The sequence below is a fragment of the Siphateles boraxobius genome, unplaced genomic scaffold (assembly GCF_051911475.1).
Source record: "Siphateles boraxobius isolate OS27281-9 unplaced genomic scaffold, OSU_SipBor_1 49, whole genome shotgun sequence".
Taxonomy (NCBI): domain Eukaryota; kingdom Metazoa; phylum Chordata; class Actinopteri; order Cypriniformes; family Leuciscidae; genus Siphateles; species Siphateles boraxobius.
In genome coordinates, this window is record NW_027509130.1 from 1902226 (window position 1) to 1908667 (window position 6442).

Here is a 6442-nt window from a genome sequence, read left to right on the forward strand (position 1 = left end):
GCTCGCGCACAGTCTTCACTCGGATGCGCTCTCCAATCTATCGCGGAGACTCTCTATTCATTTCGGTGAAATAACAAATTAAAATGCATACAAACGTGTCCCTGCTTGATATAGACTGTAACCACCACTGATGAACATATTCGGTTTTGATGAGAAAAAAAAAACGATACGAGTGCGGAATGTGGATTAGAACCCGTAACCTGACACGCTTGGGGTGTCGTCTTTATTGAAGCCAAAATGTGTCCAAACAACGGACACTGCGGGTGCTTCTCAATTCTTATTTTTGCATCCTCGTTACCTTTCCTTGCGTCTCAGCTCCACCCCCTGTAGGATGCGAGGGAAGGCTGCAAGGAAAGAAAAAGAAAAAACCAGGATGGCCGAGTGGTTAAGGCGTTGGACTTAAGATCCAAAGGACAAATGTCCTCGTGGGTTCAAACCCCACTCCTGGTAATAACAATTGCATTTCCATTTGAAGTTTAGGGGTGGTGATGGCGCAGTGGATAAGACACATGCCTTTGGTGTAAGAGACCCGGGTTCGAATCCACTGCGAGACACCAATGTGTCCCTGAGCAAGACACTTAACCCCTAGTTGCTCCAGAGGCGTGCGATAAAAGCGTCAGCTAAATGAATAAATGTAAAATGTAAAAGGAGGACGGAGGAATCGAATGAAAGCTTTTTTATACATTGGAATACTTGATCACTCGAGCATCACTTCATAGCGTCATCAGCTGCGCTCAAGGGATCTGCCCATAAAGGAGAATTTCAGTATTTAGCACTTTGAGTCTATTTTCTAGTTTGTTTTGGATGAACTAGAGTGGTGGACACAGAAATTGACGATGGGTCCTGTCTCGACTCTTTTAGAATCGCCTCTGACCCCTTCAGAGTGGCTGTCTATGGGCATGCACAAACATGTCCTTAAAACAACCCTTAACGTCCGTTTTCAAAACTGTGCAACTCACCGAGTGGTTAATGGTGTTCGTTGATGTTCCAAAACAAGTAGCGTAGCGAAATACAGTTTCTGACGTGTTTTATTTGGCATTTTGTAAATTCGCATTGATTTCTGTTGGAGGACTCATTGCTCGGTAATATTACTGCGCTACCGGAGATATATATCGACCGGAAGTTTATACGCGGTTGTGAGGTATCTGAAAAAATAGTTCCACTATAGCAAATAACACTGATTGAAATCATACATTGCGCCGATATATAAATTTTGAATCATCAACGAACACCACTAACCACTCGGTGAGTTGCACAGTTTTGAAAACGAACGTTAAGGGTTGTTTTAAGGACATGTTTGTACATGCCCATAGACAGCCACTCTGAAGCGGTCAGAGGCGATTCTAAAAGTGTCAAAAAGTCGAGACAGGACCCATCGTCAAAATTTCTGTGTCCACTACTCTAGTTCATCCAAAACAAACTAGAAAATAGACTCAAAGTGCTGAATACCGGGATTCTCCTTTAAGTTGGATACACCTGTGTATCCTCGCTCATAACTCCTCTGGAAGCCTCCTCACTCCTCGATCCTCGACTCCTTGCGGCGCAATTATAGAATTGAGATGTCCTTGAAGATGGCTGAGCTCGATCAGTTTCCGGGTCATAGGATGGACGACGGAGGATCGAGGAGACGAGGAGGGATATTGAGAAGCACCCTGCTTGTTTCTTTGATACAAGCGGCTCCTGTTGCTGAGTTAACTCTGTGTTTGAGTTCTCCTCCATGTTCCTTCAATGTCGCAGACTGGACGGGGCGTAGTCAAGTGACTACACACGCGGTAATATGTTTTAAGGGGAAAGTACATTAACACACAGTGGGCGGAAATATTAATAGGATTAAAAAATAACCAACATGGTAAAATTATGTCGGTTATAGGCTCTGAATTTCGGTTTCGATTACTTTTCGATTAATCATCCAGCCCTATACAAAGGTTTTAACCAAATTTGAGTATCCAGAAATATGATTTCTGAAGTATTTTGTATGCATGTCCTGATGTGTCATATTTTGCAGTGTTAACAATGCAACACTCTATTAATATTTTTCATAAATAAACTTTTCTGCTTTTTTAGAGCAATTCTGGAGAAAATGGGTCTGCTGGGCAAGGTAACTCCCATACAGGCCAAAAAAAAAAATACATATATATATATATACAAAGTAAGAAAGTTAATACACACATCTTTGCTGAAATGTATTGTGCAGATGTTGTTAACAAGCCATTGTTAATTTGCTCTGCCTTATGGTGCGTTCAGACCGGACGCGAATAGCTCGAGTGATTTCAATGTTAAGTCAATGCAAAGACGCGTTACGCGCGTAAAAAATTCCTGCGGCGCGAATGAGGCGTGAGGCGTAAGGCGCGGCAGACGCGAATACGCCTCATTCGCGCGTCAAGTTCGCGCAAATGGCGCGAATTGAGCATATGGCGCGTTAAGCGCGTTACGCACGAATGATTTAGTTAGTGCTATTTGTGCATTCACGCGTTTGACGCGAATTCGCGTCTGCCGCCCGAGTTGAAAAATCTGAACTTCAGCGTCAATTCGCGCCGCGTTAACCAATCAGGAGCCTAGCTGCATGCTGCTGTCACGTGGTGAAGTATCTGGATGCTTCAATAAATTATTTTGTAATATGACTGGTTCTAATGCACAACAAAGCAAATATTTTATCACATAAAACTTGATTTCAATATATGAGACATATTCATTTTGTATTGAATGCTATTTATTCCATATCTAGATATATGAAATATTATTATAATGTAAAGACAACAAACATACTGCATAAGTTCGTGTCTGGACAGTGTTGTTCGAGAGAGAGAGAGAAAAATCACAGGACAGATTAATCACTTTTCGAGGCTGGCTCCATTTATCATCAAAACAAAAATAAATGAGAGATTAGGTGGATGAGGGCGAGGGTGATCCTCGATCTGATGCGGGACAACAGGTCATCAAGCTGGGCGCGGGACAGGCGGAAGTACCGCTGAAAGCCGCCGTCATCCAGACGCAGCTCCTGAGCGAGCCAATGGTGAAACTCGCCACACTGGGTTCGCCTTCGAAGGGTCTGATGGACACAAATACGGCGACGATTACCCCTACGCTGCCGTTCTGCTCTCCAGAGCAAATACAGAGGGGTGACTCTCCGATGAATGCTCGATCAACATAAAAAAGATGGCCGCCAACGGGTTTCGATTCTGACTTCGCTTCAAACTTTTGTTTTTACGCGCGTCAGTTTTACTCTTGACACGCGAATTAACACAAAGTGGTCAAGCTTTAAACTAGACGCGGTAGACGCGAATTTGACGGGTGTTGACGCTATTCGCGTCCGGTGTGAACGCACAGTTAGGATTGCAAGTGTGAGTGGGAAACTCACTGCCGCAACTAGGCAGTGGTTTGTCCTCATTGAGGTGTTGGGACAGAGCCACTCCACCCATCATTGCCTCAATCCCTGAGGTTACACCAGGGCCAGGTTCAGCAGTGTGTGTCCAAAAAGGGGAGGAGCCAGCCACACCAGCATCAGCACAGAAGGCGAGACAGAGAGGACGAGTTTTTGGACTTGATTAGAGAAGACATGGGACTGCAGAAGGAGGCAGAGGCAAGGAGAGCACAGGAGAGGATGGACAGGCTATATTCTTGAAAGAATGATTGAGATTTATATACATATATATATATATATATATATATATATATATATATATATATATATATATATGTGTGTGTGTGTGTGTGTAGAGTTCAGATGCAAAAGCCTCTAAGTGCCATCTGAAATTCTCTTCTGGAATGATAATTATCAAGCTTGTATTATTTAAGTTGAGTAATTTCACTTAAATGGCAATGAAAATTACCTATTAATTATCATTTAAGTGAAATTACTACTACTACTACTAATAATAATAATAATAATAATAATAATTAATATAAGAGTGATTATCAGAGTGAAATATCTTTATTTTGAAGAAGTCTGGATTTTTATACTAGCAAACGCCCAGTGAAAAGGATCCAGGACTGAACTGGTTAAACCCTGAAACAACGTCTAGCATCTTTAACCTACAGGTAAGGGCAATTTATATTTTGCAACAGGTTGTGGGAATTAAATTACTGAGTTACTTGATACATGTATATTTTGTGTTTAATACTGCTCTTGTTGAATCGTAACTTGTTCAGTTGAGGTATATTTGTGTACTCTATTACTCAAAGTCTCTTATTTCACTGTGCCTGCACTTAGCCTAGTGTTTTTAAAGGACTACTTAGATTGAGTATAAGATACTGCTGCACTTTCTTTTGTACTTTTGTATTTAAAAACTGACATGCCTTTTATTTAACAAAATTGTTTCTGGACATTAAGTTTTTAACAAGATATATATTTTTTAATATTATTCATATATACGTTTTTATATTCCTAGATGTATTTGTTGAGCCGTTTCTTATACAGTTATTGCTAAACTACATTTATATTTATTCATTTAGCAGACGCTTTTATCCAAAGCGACTTACAAATGAGAATAGAAGCAGTTAAACTAACAGTAGGACAACAATACGCAAGTGCTATAACCCCTCTCAGTTTAACTTTAGTGCATTTTTTTTTTTTTTTATAGAAGAGAAGAGAAAGTGTTAGTACTACTGAATCAAGTGCTGCCGAAAAAGATACGTCTTCAGCAGTTTCTTGAAAGTGGCTACTGACTCAGAAGCTCTGGTTGAGTTTGGCAGATCATTCCACCAACAGGGAACAGTCATGGTAAAGGTCTGAGAAAGAGATTTTGTGCCTCTTTGAGATGGTACCACAAGACGACATTCGCTAGCAGAGCGCAAGTTTCTGGATGGCACGTAAGTCTGAAGTAATGAGTTTAGGTAAGAGGGAGCAGTGCCATGGGTTGTTCTGTAGGCAAACGTCTGTGCCTTGAATTTAATGCGAGCGGCAACTGGCAACCAGTGCAATGTAGTGAGGAGAGGAGTGACGTGTGCTCTCTTTGGCTCATTAAAGACCACTCTGGCTGCAGCATCTGGATCAGTTGTAGAGGTTTGACGGAGCAAGCTGGAAGACCAGCCAGGAGAGCATTACAATAGTCCAGTCTGGATAAAACAAGTGCTTGGACAAGGAGTTGTGTAGCATGCTCTGTAAGGAAGGGCCTGATCCTCCTAATGTTGTGCAAGGCAAATCTGCAGGACCGGGCAGTTCTAGCAATGTGGTCTGTGAATTTCAACTGATCATCAATTACAACCCCAAGGTTCCTAGCTGACCTTGGTGGCGTTATGGATGACGAGCCAAGCTGAATGGAGAAGTTGTGATGAAGTGTTGGGTTGGCCGGGACCACAAGTAGCTCTAAACTAAACTACCCTTTTCAGTTTAGTGTTACGGGTTTGTAGCTGTGGCGAAATACTATATTACTGGCAAATGTATGCCAGATAATACAAATACTCTAGTCACTGTGTGCATTTGTTCATTTTGTGTTAAGGGATAAGTCTGAAACACGGCATAAAATAATTCTTCCAATTCACGCAGGGCTAGTAGTAGATATACAGATACACATCCATTAAGAAAAGGAAGAGTCGCTGCATTTTTAGAGTCATAATGTGGATCTAAGCGAGTTCACAACAGATTCACAAAAAAAGTTTGTCCTGAAAGATGGAGCAGTTCCCACTTTAAAAACAGAAGCTGTTGTTTATGGGGCACAACCCGTAAGCGCGTTTTATTCTTTGCCTTTGTTGATGTGTTTTCCATCACTAACGTTAACTTATATCGTTTTATGTGTTGGAGCAACGTTGTTTTCAAACACATATTAATTTTAATCCCACCAGCGAACTTTGAATTATGGTGCAGTGTGTGTGTGTGCGAGAAAGAGAGAGAGAGAGAGAGAGTGTGAGTGTGTGTGTGTGTGTGTGTGTGTGTGTGAGTGTGAGTGAGTGCTGATCAAATAATCCCTTCGAGGATTGTAATATTATGAGGTGGAACGATTGATTGTATGCAATGCAGGAGTAGCATTTATAAATAACAGCGTATATAAAAAGTATGAGACATCTACACAAAAAAACATACCTTTCTGAAACGTCCTGTAAGTAACAGCCGTTCGTGCACAAGTTCTGCTCGATTCCTCTCCACTAATATTCCCTAAATCTGATTCGGCCTGAAATTGATAAGGCAATATTGACGCCTGTGTTTATAATAGGCTACATCGGAGCAGATGCAGCTGTTATGGTAACGGGCGTGACGTTTACGGACAGCGTGAACTAGGCGGTTAGCGAATCACACTGGGTTAAGCTGACCAACCAGAGCCCGTTGTGTATTCTTCTTCTTCAGTTTTTGGCGCGTTGCATTCTTAGTGCACATCGCCACCTACCTTTGCTGTTATGCAGTCATGATTTCTTATGATCAAAATCTCCTTATTATTATTATTTTCTTTGCTTCTTTCTCACATATCCATCCTTATCTAGTTATTTGATGCTCCATCTCATTCCATCT

At 41.4% G+C, this 6442-nt stretch overlaps 1 protein-coding gene and 1 non-coding gene across 4 annotated transcripts in view; one reads left to right on the forward strand and one right to left on the reverse strand.

Annotated features, from left to right (window-relative positions):
• Positions 1-6239, reverse strand: part of LOC143711087 (uncharacterized) — a 307737-nt gene extending 301498 nt beyond the window's left edge. Inside the window, exon 1 of one of the 3 annotated variants that reach the window (XM_077202391.1) lies at positions 6020-6162. The gene's annotated coding sequence lies outside the window, so the exon portion shown is untranslated. Of the gene's footprint in view, positions 1-6019 lie in introns of all 3 variants that reach the window. The other 2 variants (XM_077202390.1, XM_077202393.1) reach the window with 2 other exon arrangements.
• trnal-uaa (transfer RNA leucine (anticodon UAA)) lies at positions 368-450 on the forward strand. The gene has a single exon. It is a non-coding gene; the product is annotated as a tRNA-Leu (tRNA).
• Positions 6240-6442: the final 203 nt, after the last annotated feature.